This window comes from Meriones unguiculatus, chromosome 8 (assembly GCF_030254825.1).
Source record: "Meriones unguiculatus strain TT.TT164.6M chromosome 8, Bangor_MerUng_6.1, whole genome shotgun sequence".
Classification (NCBI taxonomy): Eukaryota; Metazoa; Chordata; class Mammalia; order Rodentia; family Muridae; genus Meriones; species Meriones unguiculatus.
The window spans coordinates 60369770-60382641 of NC_083356.1; the positions used below are offsets into that span (position 1 = coordinate 60369770).

The 12872-nt window shown below is 38.2% G+C and overlaps 1 protein-coding gene across 2 annotated transcripts in view; it reads right to left on the reverse strand.

Moving 5' to 3' along the window:
* The window catches only part of Zfpm2 (zinc finger protein, FOG family member 2), a 453160-nt gene that overhangs the window by 179762 nt on the left and 260526 nt on the right, over nt 1-12872 (reverse strand). The window lies entirely within an intron of this gene.

The window sequence follows — 12872 nt, forward strand, 5'->3', positions numbered from 1 at the left end:
ATCACTCAGCCAGGACTAGCGTGCGACATGTTTGTGTCCTTTAGGTGTGGATAATGAGTCATAAAAGGACAAGGATCACACAAGACAGGGAATACTAAAGCACCTGGGGACAGGGGCATTTCAAGAAAGTCATGTGGTCCTTTTTCTTTGTTATTGTATCTTGGTTCAGTTTCCAAGCAGCTCCCCAGAGAGTATTCTAGACTTTCAGTCCATCCACACTTTGGATTTCTGAGTTTGATTATAGTTGCTGTACTCCTTAGCCATGTTGGTGGTATTAGAATCTGATTTAAGAGTGGACTCTTTTAATCAATTAGCCAGAGGTTTGACCACATACAACTTCTCCCTGTTAATCATGAAGGTCTGTCAGTGCAACGTAGTTCCTGAAATTGAGTCTGTGAACAATGCATTAGTGGACTTCATAATTGGAAGACTTTTTTTTTGTATATAGTAATTGGTTGCTAAAAGGAAGAAAGGTTTTTCTCTAGGGTTTTGCATATAAAGACTTTTTGAAAGGGCTTCATTATCTTTCTTGGCCAATCTCAAGAAATTAAACTAATTTTTTAAATAAGGGAATTGTAGAACAAGAAGGGAGATATTCTTAAATTAGCAACATTTTGGAACTATGACTAGAGTTGTTTTACTATGAGAAGCTAGGGGACTGGAGGATGGCTTTGTTAACTTGTGTTGAATCTTTTTGGTTTTCGAAAAGAACGGAAGCGCAGAATTGAATGCTTTTTCCAAAAGCAACTTTTAAAAAGCATATAGGTACTGGGTAAAATCTAAAACATTGGTGAAATGTGAGGAAGAGAAGCTGCGAGAGTGAATGGATAATTTAGCAAGTGAATATTCTCAGTCCCAAATGTTCCAGGTGACACAGATCAAAAGTTTTTTTTATAAAATATTACAGACATAATTAAGATCAGTCTTCTCTTACAAAACTTTGCGAGCTTTCTTGCCATTCCCTTTTCTTTTATTTACATGATAATCAGGTAGTGACCTTCCCAAAGGCGGTCCTTCTTGCTGCTGGACTGGACAGAACAGCCTGGGTGTAAGGGGCAGGTCTTCAGGGAGTTAATTAGTCAGAATGCTAGAAGAACACAGCTTACTCCCTGCAAGGCATTCTGGGCCAACATTGCAAAATAACACAGCTATTTCAGATGAGAGAGAGAGAGAGAGAGAGAGAGAGAGAGAGGGTGTGGGTGGAGGGAGGGAGGAAACTCTTCCCAGCCACCTAGAACGACAGATGTAACAGTTCAGAGAGGCAGTAAAGTAAGTTTTATGCAGCAGAACAGAGCTGGGACGAACCTAAATGATTCCTTGTAGCACTGAATCCTTTTGAGTCCTTAGCTGATGTCTCACACCTGCAGAATCTATTGAGATTTAATATTTATCCTCATTAATAGTCTTATATAATGTAGTTATAGTGCACTGTGCTATTAAGAATTAGATTCACTATCATTCCCAAAAGAATGACACTATTCATGGGAAAAATTCAATAGGAAACCACTTAAAGCATGCTGTGCAGCATAGAGATTTTCTTACTAACTTAGGAAAAGAAAATTTCAAATATATTTTATGTGATCCTTTTATTACTAAATTAACACAGGCTGATAACATCGTTGTCATTATGATAATATTTATCTGCATTAAATAAGATGAAAAACAGGGAAAAGAAATTGAAATGAGCCAAACATAAGAAAACAAAATCATTCTTCCTGCTCTTCAATTGCTATTCTTTCCCAGTAAGAAACCATTTGCTTTCCTTTCGTGTGAATGAGATTCATATGGTGTCTGCGACAGTCACAGGTGAAGGGCTCAGGTCTGCTCTCTCCTCATTAACACTCTTGCACACAATCTTCTACCTTTAATACTCAGAAAACACCATTCCCAAATCTTTAATTTTGGACAGGTAGACATGTTTCCCTGTTTCACAATACTTTGACCAAAATTATGGACATCTCTAATATGATTAGAAATAAACACTGAAATCAAAACAGCTTTTAAAACTGGCCTTCTCAGTTTCTGCTACTCCAACTGTTTCTTTCTGTTGTTTGATAGTGCTAAATAGGCCCAGGTGCACAAGGTCCTGATACTTGCTTTCATCAAAATGTAAGGATGTGTTCATCAGCACTGCCGTGCTACTATGTACCTCCACAGACACCAAATTATGGCTCTCTTATGTGCTGTCACTAGCAATGGAAATACTGGCAGATAAGCCTGGAAAATATAAATAGCCCAGTGTATGTTGATGATGCTTTGTGGTAGAATTTGACTTTATGTGTGTGTGTACATGTGTGTGAGTATTTGTATATGTGTGTGATTTTTGTGTGTTTATGTATATATATGTGTGTGTGTGTGTGTGTGTGTGTGTGTGTGTATGTAGCTGTGTTTGGTATTAGTGGTTGAACCCAGGGTCTCATATCTGTTCTAAGCTAAGCACAGTGCTAAATCTCCAATTCTCTTTTTTGCCTTTTATTTTGAGACAGCCATTTTCTAAGTTGCTGTACCTGAGCTTGAACTCACCAGGTAGTCCAGATCGGCCCTCTTCAGCCTCCCAAGTACTGGGATTAGAGTACCACCAACCCAAGCTATTCTTAGCAGTGTAATGGTAGGTACTTATTTACAATCTCAGAACTCAGGAGGTCAAGCCTGGAGGATTGTGAGTTCAAGGCCAGCTTGTGCTACACAGGGAAGCCTAGTCTCAAAACAAATCAAATAGCAACAGCAGTACCAACGGTACCAAAACAAAAACATTGTTTATAGTACTAAATTAATGCCTTTGATTTTGGAATAAAAATATTTTTAAAAGATCGCTTGAATAGAGAATTTGTTTCCCTTCCTTAGAGACATATGCAAATGAATCTCTCATTTAATTGAGATTTTTGAGGTTTTGATTCTCTCCTCCAAACTGTTTAATATACTCAAGAATTCCCAAATCATAACAAACCAAACAATAGCAAACAAAACAACAACAACAACAACAAACATAAAGGCAGACAGAGATCTCTTCCCAGAGACTTTCTCCTCTCATGAGTTGGTCGCTATAGTGAGGGGGAGGCATGTATATTCTTACAGGAAATGATTCACTAAACTGTTCTGAGTTGTTTCTTACAAGGATATGAAGGTTTTCAGCTCAAATGAGGCTGAGACAGAAACCTAGAGCAGTGGAAACTCTCTGGAATCTACAAGGGTGACACTAGCAAAGACTCCTAGAAATGGCGGTCATGGAGCCTGAACCGGCCATCTTCTGCAACCAGGCAAGTCCTCAAGAGGGACTGAGACACCAATCCAGATGCAAAACCACCAACTTACAGTCTGTAATGCCTGCAGCATGTGCTGGGATTAGAGCCTAGCATATTCGTCATCAGAGAGACTTATTTCAGCAACTGATGGGGGCTTCTATAGAGTCCTGTAGCCAATCGTTAGGCAGAGCTCAGAGAATCCTGCAGAGGATGAGGAAGAAGAAACCCAGGAGGCAGAGGGATCAAGGACATGACAAGAACTTGAGAACATGGGCCATAGAATCAACTGACTAGGACTCAGTTGATCTGTATAGGTCTGAGTTAGGTCCTCTGCATCAATGTTGGTTGTGTAGGTTGGTGTTCTTGTGAGGTTCCTAGCAGTGTGTGCATAGGCTGTCTCTGGCACTTTTTCTGCCTTTGGGACCCTTTTCTTCCTACTGGGTTGCACTGTCCAGCTTTGCCATGATGGTATGAGCTGGCCTTATTATAGTGTGTTTGGTTGGTGTCCCTGGGAGGCCTGCTCTTTTCTGAGGTGAGGTTAAGAGATGGAGTAGATGTGAGGGAAAGAAGTAGTGGGCAGAGACTGGAAGGAAGGGAGACTGCAGGTGGACATATGAGAAAAAATGAAGAAAAAAACGAAGAAAGAAATACAAACACCGAAAGTTTTAGGATACACACTGAACTTGCAAATCTTTTCAGAGAAAAAAAAAAAAACTCCTTCCCCCAAATTGGGGAGAGAATGCCAATTTCTCTGTAGCTAGGATGAAGCTGTGATGGTGCCAGTACACACATGATGCCCCCTTCCACAGAAATAAAATGGTCTCTGTTCCCTCCTGTCTTCCTCTCCCCCTACTTTTTTATGGAAAATTTAGACAGACAAGGAAGAACAGAATGAAACAAAACTTAAACTAATTTTAAAATTATTTGTTTATTCTACTTATCTCTTTTTTTCTCTCATCTCTTGAAGACCATCTCTCATTCATTTTTATCTGGACAAGAAGTGACTTGGGATTCTATCATCTTTCTCTTAATCAACTTGCTCCTTTACTCTGGCGTGGACACCATCACTGATACAAGTCTTTAGAGATTACACAGAATACTAACTACAAAACATCAACATGCTTTACTTATTTTGGCCAATTCTTTATATAAATGCTCACTTCTCTTTCCTAAGAGTGATTTAATATTTACATTTGTTTATTTGTGTGTGCTTGCATAGGTGTGTGGTAGTATTATGGATCTCTCCCCCCCCCGTGTGTGTGTGTGTGTGTGTGTGTACATGTTGCGGTCAGAGGACAACTTTCAGGAGCCATTTATCTCCTTCTACCCTCTGGATAATGGAGATCGAACTCAAGTCCTTGGTCTTGGTAGCAAAAGTTCTTATCACTGAATCATTTTTGCTGTCTTGTTTCTATTTCTTATCTTAAGGAAAATAAAAGAGCTAATTTTGTTTTATACGCTTCTTTCTCTGTTAATACAGAGAAAGGACCTTATATAAAGGTTCTTATATAAAGGACCTTGGCTCTTGATGATATTGTGCCAATATCAACACGCGATTGTCTTGGAAGCTTTATTATAAGAGTTGTTAAGTTAATAAGTTGCAAGAAATTATATGCACAATCCCATGGCTTAAACCTAAAAACCAAATATCTGGTTTATGAAGATGAGGGAAATCTGCAACAAAACAAAACATAAAATCTCCCAGTATTGCTTTTTCTCTACCCCAACATTACTGACTAGAGCATAAAATACATCTGCCTAAACTGGCATGGAAAGCTATCAATTCTCTTCTTTCCCTTCACTGTGAACCCTGTCTTAGCCTTAATTGTTGGTGATTGTTCACAAAACTTTTTTTTTTTTTTTTTGGTTTGTTTCATGCTTCCACAACCTTGTGAATATGCTTCTGACCAGAATCTGTGTTCTTCTTAAAATCACCTCATGATGGATTTTCACTGACTCCAGAGAAAGTTAAATATTCCTTTCCATGCCTACCTGGGTAGATAATTGCTGTACATTACTGGCTAGCATCTGGCCCACCTGTTTTTAATACAGCTCTTAAGCCTTTGGGGATGATCCCTCCACTGAACACTTACTAGTAGTATTTTTCATTTCAGGGACTAAACAGAAGCAACTTCAGAGAGGAAGAATTCTGGCTCATGATGCTAGGGAACGTGGTTGGTCTTGGGAGAGCATAGTGGCAAGCATATAAAGCGTCTGGGCACATCGTTTCCACAGTCAGAAGTCCACTTCACATCTTCTCCCTTTTACTTCCATAATGTCCCACTACAAACAATGGTACCACCTACATTTCCAGCAAGCTCTCTGTAAAACTTTCTCTTGCAGTTACACCAGGAGATCTGCCTTTGTTAGGTGATCTGCAAGAGAAGGTGTTTGCAAAGCGAATCAACATCTGGTCAAGTTGACTTTGAATATCATGAACATATCGTAGTGTGAACCCAGGAGTCCTTTCCAACCTCCTCTATGACCCAAGCTAGACTGAGGGACACTTCTTCCCTACATCAATATCCTGTGCAAACAAAAGTCCAGAGCCTCTTAAAAGTCATTATTCCCTAGGGATGTACCTGATAAGACGTTACAATTACTCCTTGGTATGAGACATCTCTCATCTTCAAATTACATTGATTTTTGACATTTTCTAAACCTGGTACTCTGACCTCACTGATCTGTAATTTCCCTTATGTCACCTCCAAAACAATTATCTTTTTGCATAAATAGCCAGAGAGTGTTTCCATCACTTATTTTATAAAAGAGATAATCTCTTGTATACACTTCCATCAAAAATTACCTTGTGATGAGTCTATATTTACATATCTGAATCTTTTACTTGGAGGAGTCCTGGAGGTCAGAGACTCAACCATAATCATTTAAGTTAAGCACTCAGTTCTATGAACATGATGAGGATTCGCAGAAGCTTCCGCTAACTCAGTGGCAGGGCTAATGACTGAATCATGTATTACACTAGTGCTGGAGGCCCGTACTGTAAAGAGGGAGTGTGGACAAAAAATGCTTAGGGTATTTAAAGCCAAAGGGTTTCAAATCCATATTTGGTGCCTTAATTTGTTGAAGGTGTTATGAACAGCTTCTGAAATTCCAGATCCCTGCCTATAAATGCAAGCACATCAGCTCTACAGATTTATGGAAAAAGAAAACAAAGCAACAAGTCTGGCCTTCCAAGCTACAATATTTAACTATCCATGTTAAAGTTTCAAATAAAGGCGTTTTTTAAACAGAACTGATTCTACAACTTAGATCTGAGATATTTAAAGAAATAAATATTCACAGTATGCTTAATCACATATATTCCTTTAATGATGTTAGAACACTAAAGGAAATTATACCCTCTTTTTAAAAGGCAGGATCAAGCTCAGGTGTGTTCTATTGCTCTTTTGGCATGAGGTCTTCTAACAGTTTACCCTGTTGACTGTAGTTGCAAGAGACATGAACCACAAGGTTGAAGCATTATCTTGACAGAAGTGACAGAACTGAAGACTAGAAGCTGCATGGGGGGACTGACTCTGAAGGGTATTTTAGTCTAAGGATGCCTTTAAAGTTCTTCCTACATTCTTTTTCAATGAACGAAGCAATCAAAATGTAAAGTTTTAAGTACAATAACCCCAGAGCCCTTGGAAAATATGCAGTGAAATACAAGAATAGTTTTAATACCTAGAAGCCCTGCTGCATTATGGTGCGGTCATTTGAGGAGCAATGCTGAGGCGCGAGGCCATACTGACTTCACATGGAGCCAAGGGCAGCCAGGAAATACACTCTGCACGAAGGGGACTTCCTTGCTCCTTGCCGTACTAACGTAGACTTACAATTACTCATCCTTCAGGGATGATTCCTAACTTGAAAACCGAGGTTTATTTATTTATTTATTTATTTGTTTATTTATTTTTGGCAATTGTGATTAAGATCTACAAATCACAGAAAATACTGGCTCAACCAACAAAATTGTGTTTGTGTGTGTGTGTGTGTGTGTGTGTATGTGTCAGAGAGATAAAGAGAGAGAGTGAGAGAAAGAGAGAGAGAAAGAGAGAGAGGGAGAGAGAGAGAATAATGCAGTCAATGTAAAGTCCACAGTCAGTTATTTCCTTTTTAACTCCCGCCCCCTTGGAACAGAATACTTACTGAAGAGAAACTGGCATTAGCTTGTGTGGTAATAAGATGACTCTAAATGAGGCATCTGAGGACAGAAACATTAGAAATTGGGGACAGCTGCGGACAGCAGATTTGGGACACGGGTATCATGTATGTAACAAATCTTTATTAATAAGTACATTAAATCCCATATTTTTCATTTATAACTGCTGCATAATTTCCTGTTAACACTTCATGTAAATTCCAGATAAGGTAATAATTTTTTTTCAGAATTCTATTTCTGTTTCATTATATGTTCTATATTCTGCCCCACAGGTCAGTTGCATGACTGAAGTATTAGGCCTCATTAAAATTCCACTAGTTAAAACATGGAGACAGAATTTGGGCAATTCTTTTCTCTATTACTAAAATTAACCATTCCAGTACATTCCTTAGCTGCTCGAAGTTCATAATTTATGTACACAAATAGGTTCACATCAACATCATTAACCAGTTCTTAAATATTATATATTATTTATAAATATTATATATATATATATATATATATATATATATATATATATGAAGCATATGTCCAAAAGATATGTGCTGGTCAAGGGGTCTCTATGTCCTAAACGAAAGCTCTTATCTTTCCTTTGCTCCAGTGGCTGAAAAATCCTTGCCCCGCACCTCCCAGTTCAGTATTTCTAGCTAGCAGCTGCTATCAGAAACCTAAATAACAAAAATATGCAAACTCGCACACTAATTCCCTTTGGAGATAGATCTTGGCTGCAGCCCTGTCATAAATCAGAGAATTTCGATATGAAATGAGGCAAGCAGCTCTAATCATTTCTGCATTTCAAATTGGATCACTGGCTCAATCACTGGGCTTTTTTAAACTGCTTGCCTAAGAGCAAATGTGAGGCGGGAGATAATTCCGAAGACATCTCTTCTTTTGTGGCCGTAGAACTCTTTTAACTGTTTCAAGACTGAAGGCCACATTTCAGCGATAATAGCACAAATCTGGTGGCAGAGATATGGATCCTTCAAGACATCCTCGTCCTCTTTCAACTCACAGAATTCCATCAATATCTGCATATATTATATATATATATTAATGTATGTGTGCATATGGGTTTATGTGCCTAAAAAAAGAGAAGGAAAAATATGAGAAACATCTGACATCTATCCAGTCTATGTCTCCTTAGAATTTCCTGACTTTGACACAGGACATGTTTCCATTGCTCTATGGGATATATGTTTTTAAACTGAGGAAATGCATTTCAATTACAAGTAAAATTGAGCCACTGTGAAGGTTGTTGAGGTTTTGAGGACAGCCTGTCCATCTGTCTGTCCTTCAACAGTTGGAATGAGAAACAGGAAAGCCCCATACCCTTTCAGATGGTTTCTGAATTCTTGTGTTTGCATTTTTGTTTTTTCACATTTTGGATAACCCCTCTAAAACAATGATTCATGGAGTTTGGGGGAGAAAAGCCTCCCAGGCAATCCCTGAGAGTAAAGGGTCCTCTTGACCTTATGATATTTTTACTTTGAGTCCCTCCCTGCCTTTTTTTCCTTACCCAAACGATACCAAAGTCTAACTTTAAGTTCCAAGAGAGCTGTGGTGGAGGTTCAGTACCTTAATACGCAGTACCTTAACATCACAGGATCAAATGTCAAGGCTAAGCAGCCTGTATTTGGAGAACAGATAATAATGTTGACTGGGGTTTTCCTTTACATATTAACAAATAAAAGATCTTTTATTTATCTGTTCATTTTTTCTTTTAATGGCTGATATGGTATGTCACTTTTGGGAACTCGGAATACCCAATTTCTAATTGTTTTAGTATTACTTTTGTGGATTGGGAGGTGGTTGATGTCACGCTGATACAGGTGTTTGGGGACGTTAATAACAATGCCCACATGTTTATGGCAATCTAATCAATGATAGCATTACTGGTGATTACATGCTCAGCTTTATAAATTTTCCTTCCACCTTCACTGACTGCATTTTACCAAAATCTTCAGTCTCATTAATATCATTTCTGAAACACAGCAAGAAATATATAAAAAAAACTTAAATAATTAGCTTGAATAATTATTTAAGTTAAATAAATTATGTGGTAGTTTAGCATCTAGGACATTTCTGACATAACAGTATGAAACTACGTGAAAGTGAATTTTTTAATATAGCTTCAATGACTCAAAACATTAAACTTTTCCAAGTGTATTGTTTAAAAGTTATATTTTCAGTATTAACCATTTAATTTCAATGGTTCTAGAAATGAAGTTTTACATTTTTAAGAAGTAGAGACATTTTCAATTATAAAACATGTAACATGGAGGAATGGGTATAAGTGCTTAAATAATCCAATTTATAAAGCAATAATAGTTTTAAATAATATTTTCACTTTTTATGTTTGTATACTTTTATTTTTATCAAATAATCAACTCAAAGATGCATCTATGAGGTTTCAAAATGTTCTGAATTTTTAATCTCATGAATATATAATTTTTTTGTTTGGTTACAAACCAGCTTGTGATCTAAACCGAAGGGGGGAAAAACATCAATCCACTCATTCACAGACTATCTTCATGTCTCTGTCAGAGACTGTTCAGCTAGGCTTCACACTTTTGTCTGAAAACTGAAACTACTAGAAATAACAGCTGTGATGGCTAACCTAATCACTCATCTACCCCCAACTGATACACATATCCCTCTAATCCCTCCTAGTTTTCTTTCCATGGAAATACTAAAGTTCCAACAATATAAAAGCATCATGCGTGTACTCTCTTAGCTCTGAGTTGCTTATTTCTAATGTGCGGTATGTGTGAGGTTGTGTGATGGAGTGTGTACTAATAAAAAGTAAATTATCCTCCCATTGGTTGTCCAAAGGTATATGTGTGTTTACACACGCACACACACATTTTCTCAGATAGGTATATGAAATTCCTATGGCAGTGTTTTCACCCTCTCTATCAGCCAGATTATTGGATGGAGCATGAGTGTGATCATCGGTGCTGTGATATATGATACTTACACTCGGAATATTATGGTTATTATCCCTTCCAAGTTTTCTATATATAATAGAAGAAAAAAAATTATATAGGACTAGAAAGGATTACTGGGAGAGTTTACCTTCAAAATTCTTGGCTTCACCTCATCTAGGTAGTATAAATGAAAATGTCACTCTTCAGAGACAAAAACAGACCTTCATTCACCCATGCCATTGGGGATAGTTTTCCAGCAGAACTTCCTGGATGTCACTCCAGTTCAGCAAAAATTAAAGGAAGTAGAATAAGGATGTGAGCAGGAGAAATCTACTCCAAACCTAATTCAGTAGGAAAAAAAAAAGTGGACTAGTGCATAGAAGGCTATTTGCTAAAGCAAGAGAGACTCATCAGTGGCTACACTAACGAAGAAGGGGTCAAACCTCTCCTTCGGCAACTCTGAACTCTCCACAGTCCCTTCGATGGGGGTTGGGAAGGTCCCTTGGCCCTCTGAAGCATCATTTATCTTCAAGGACTCAATCATTTTCATGTCTTGTGCAGACGGCACAGCTGGCCAATGCCTAGCTCATGTCCAGAAAACATCTTTTTGTACACATCTTCTAATCTTATGTCTCCCACATTATTTATACTTCCTCTCTGGTTTAGATTCCGTCAGTGGATCATACTATAAAAACAGAAGACAGAAAGTACAGAGCCACTTTCTTGTTTCCATGAGAAAATGAAGAAGAGACTACAGGAGGGAATAAGTAAAATTCATTGTAGAGTTATATACATGAAGTTTCCAAACAGTTTAAAAAACCCACAGAATCCCAAACAACATAAAAAGATGAATCAGCAAATAAATAAAAACAAAAGCATCACAAAGGAATGGTAGACAGAAAAAAAGGTTACAACAGAAACTGTGTTTTGGGAGGAAAATTTTAAGTTCATATATGGTAATTGTCTCCTAGACATTCTGCCTGTCCTAAATTGATTTTTTACCTTAAACTAACCCCTCATATTAACATACCTTAGGTTTGTGTGATGCTAGGTAACTTTATTTATAACCATGTACTTTTTTCTGGATATAGATAAAATACAACTGTGAGGCAGAGGTGGTGTCAAGTCTTTGTTAAAACTTAAGAAAATTAATGTTGTATAGACTTAACTTCTAGCTAAACTCCAATAAAATTTGCTATGTTCATTTTGTAGTATTTTTTATTTACTTTATTTTTTATTATAATTTATTCATTTTATATCCCAGCTGTAGCCCCTGCCCTCATCCCCTCCCAATCCTGCTCTCCCTCCCATGTCCTTCTGCTCCCATGTCCTTCCCCTAGTCCACTGACAGGGGAGGTCCTCCTCCCCTTCCATCTGACCTTAGCCTATCAGATCTTATCAGGACTGGCTGCATTGTCTTTCTTTGTGGCCTGGTAAGGCTGCTTTCCTCCCTCAGACGGAGGTGATCAAAGAGCCAGCCACTGAGTTCATGTCAGAGGCAGCCACTGTTCTCATTACACCGAAAAAAGCTAAGCAAGAAGGAGGACTTTGGGTAAGATGCTCAATCCTCATTCAGAAAGGCAAAGGAGATGGACATTGGAAGAGGGAGAAATCAGGGATTAGGACAGAAACTACCACAGAGGGCCTCTGAAAGACTACACAGAAGGGTATCAAAGCAGATGCTGAGACTCAGAGCCAAACTATGCAGAGAACAGGGAATCTTATGGTATGTTCATTTTTTAACATAGCAACTCTAATAGCCACTCAAACTTTGAACCAATGACATTCTGTTATACTTTAGTGGATTGAAAGATGCTTATTTTTTAATATGGATGATGATTGCTAATTCAAAAATGGAGCTAAAAACAAGAGTAGAATGTGTTCCACTGAGTTCGGATTCTAGAGACTACTGGAGATCCCCTCATTGCCGTTATGCTTGTGTTCTTCAGCTGACTGTCCAAGTGAGCATCTGTGAAACAGTTTTCTATCTCCCAAATGTTGTAAAACAAATGGTATTAAGAATCCTTTCATCACACTCAACTGTGTGTGCTATGGACCAGGTTTTGTTCAGGCTTCGGTCTGAACATCTTCTCCACAGGTCACTGAGGAAGGAGCCCATGCCTACCCATCATGAGCTGTCACCTAAGCTTGCCCCACGACTGGCCTGACATACATTCTCACTCTAGGAATTTAGTAAAAGACTATCTTAAAAGCCATCCTGCCTGCGTGGAGGCAGTGTGGTTCATCTCTGACAAAAGAGCATTCACATGTCAACAAAACAAATACCTAATGGAAGGCCCTACTGGGAAAGAATAAAGTAGGCCATTCAAGGTGCCAATAAGAAAGGCATTTAGAAAAGATTGAAAGTTTGATTCCAGCATCATCATTTCCACTGAGATTGAAGTCCAACCAGGGCTTCGCCAGCAACCCTAAAACAAGGTTGTGAAAGGCCTCAAGAGTGTTCCCAGGTGCCTTGGGTAATGAAGCACTTTCAAAATGAAGTAAGAAGATATCTAGAACACCCTTTTATTTACTGTGATA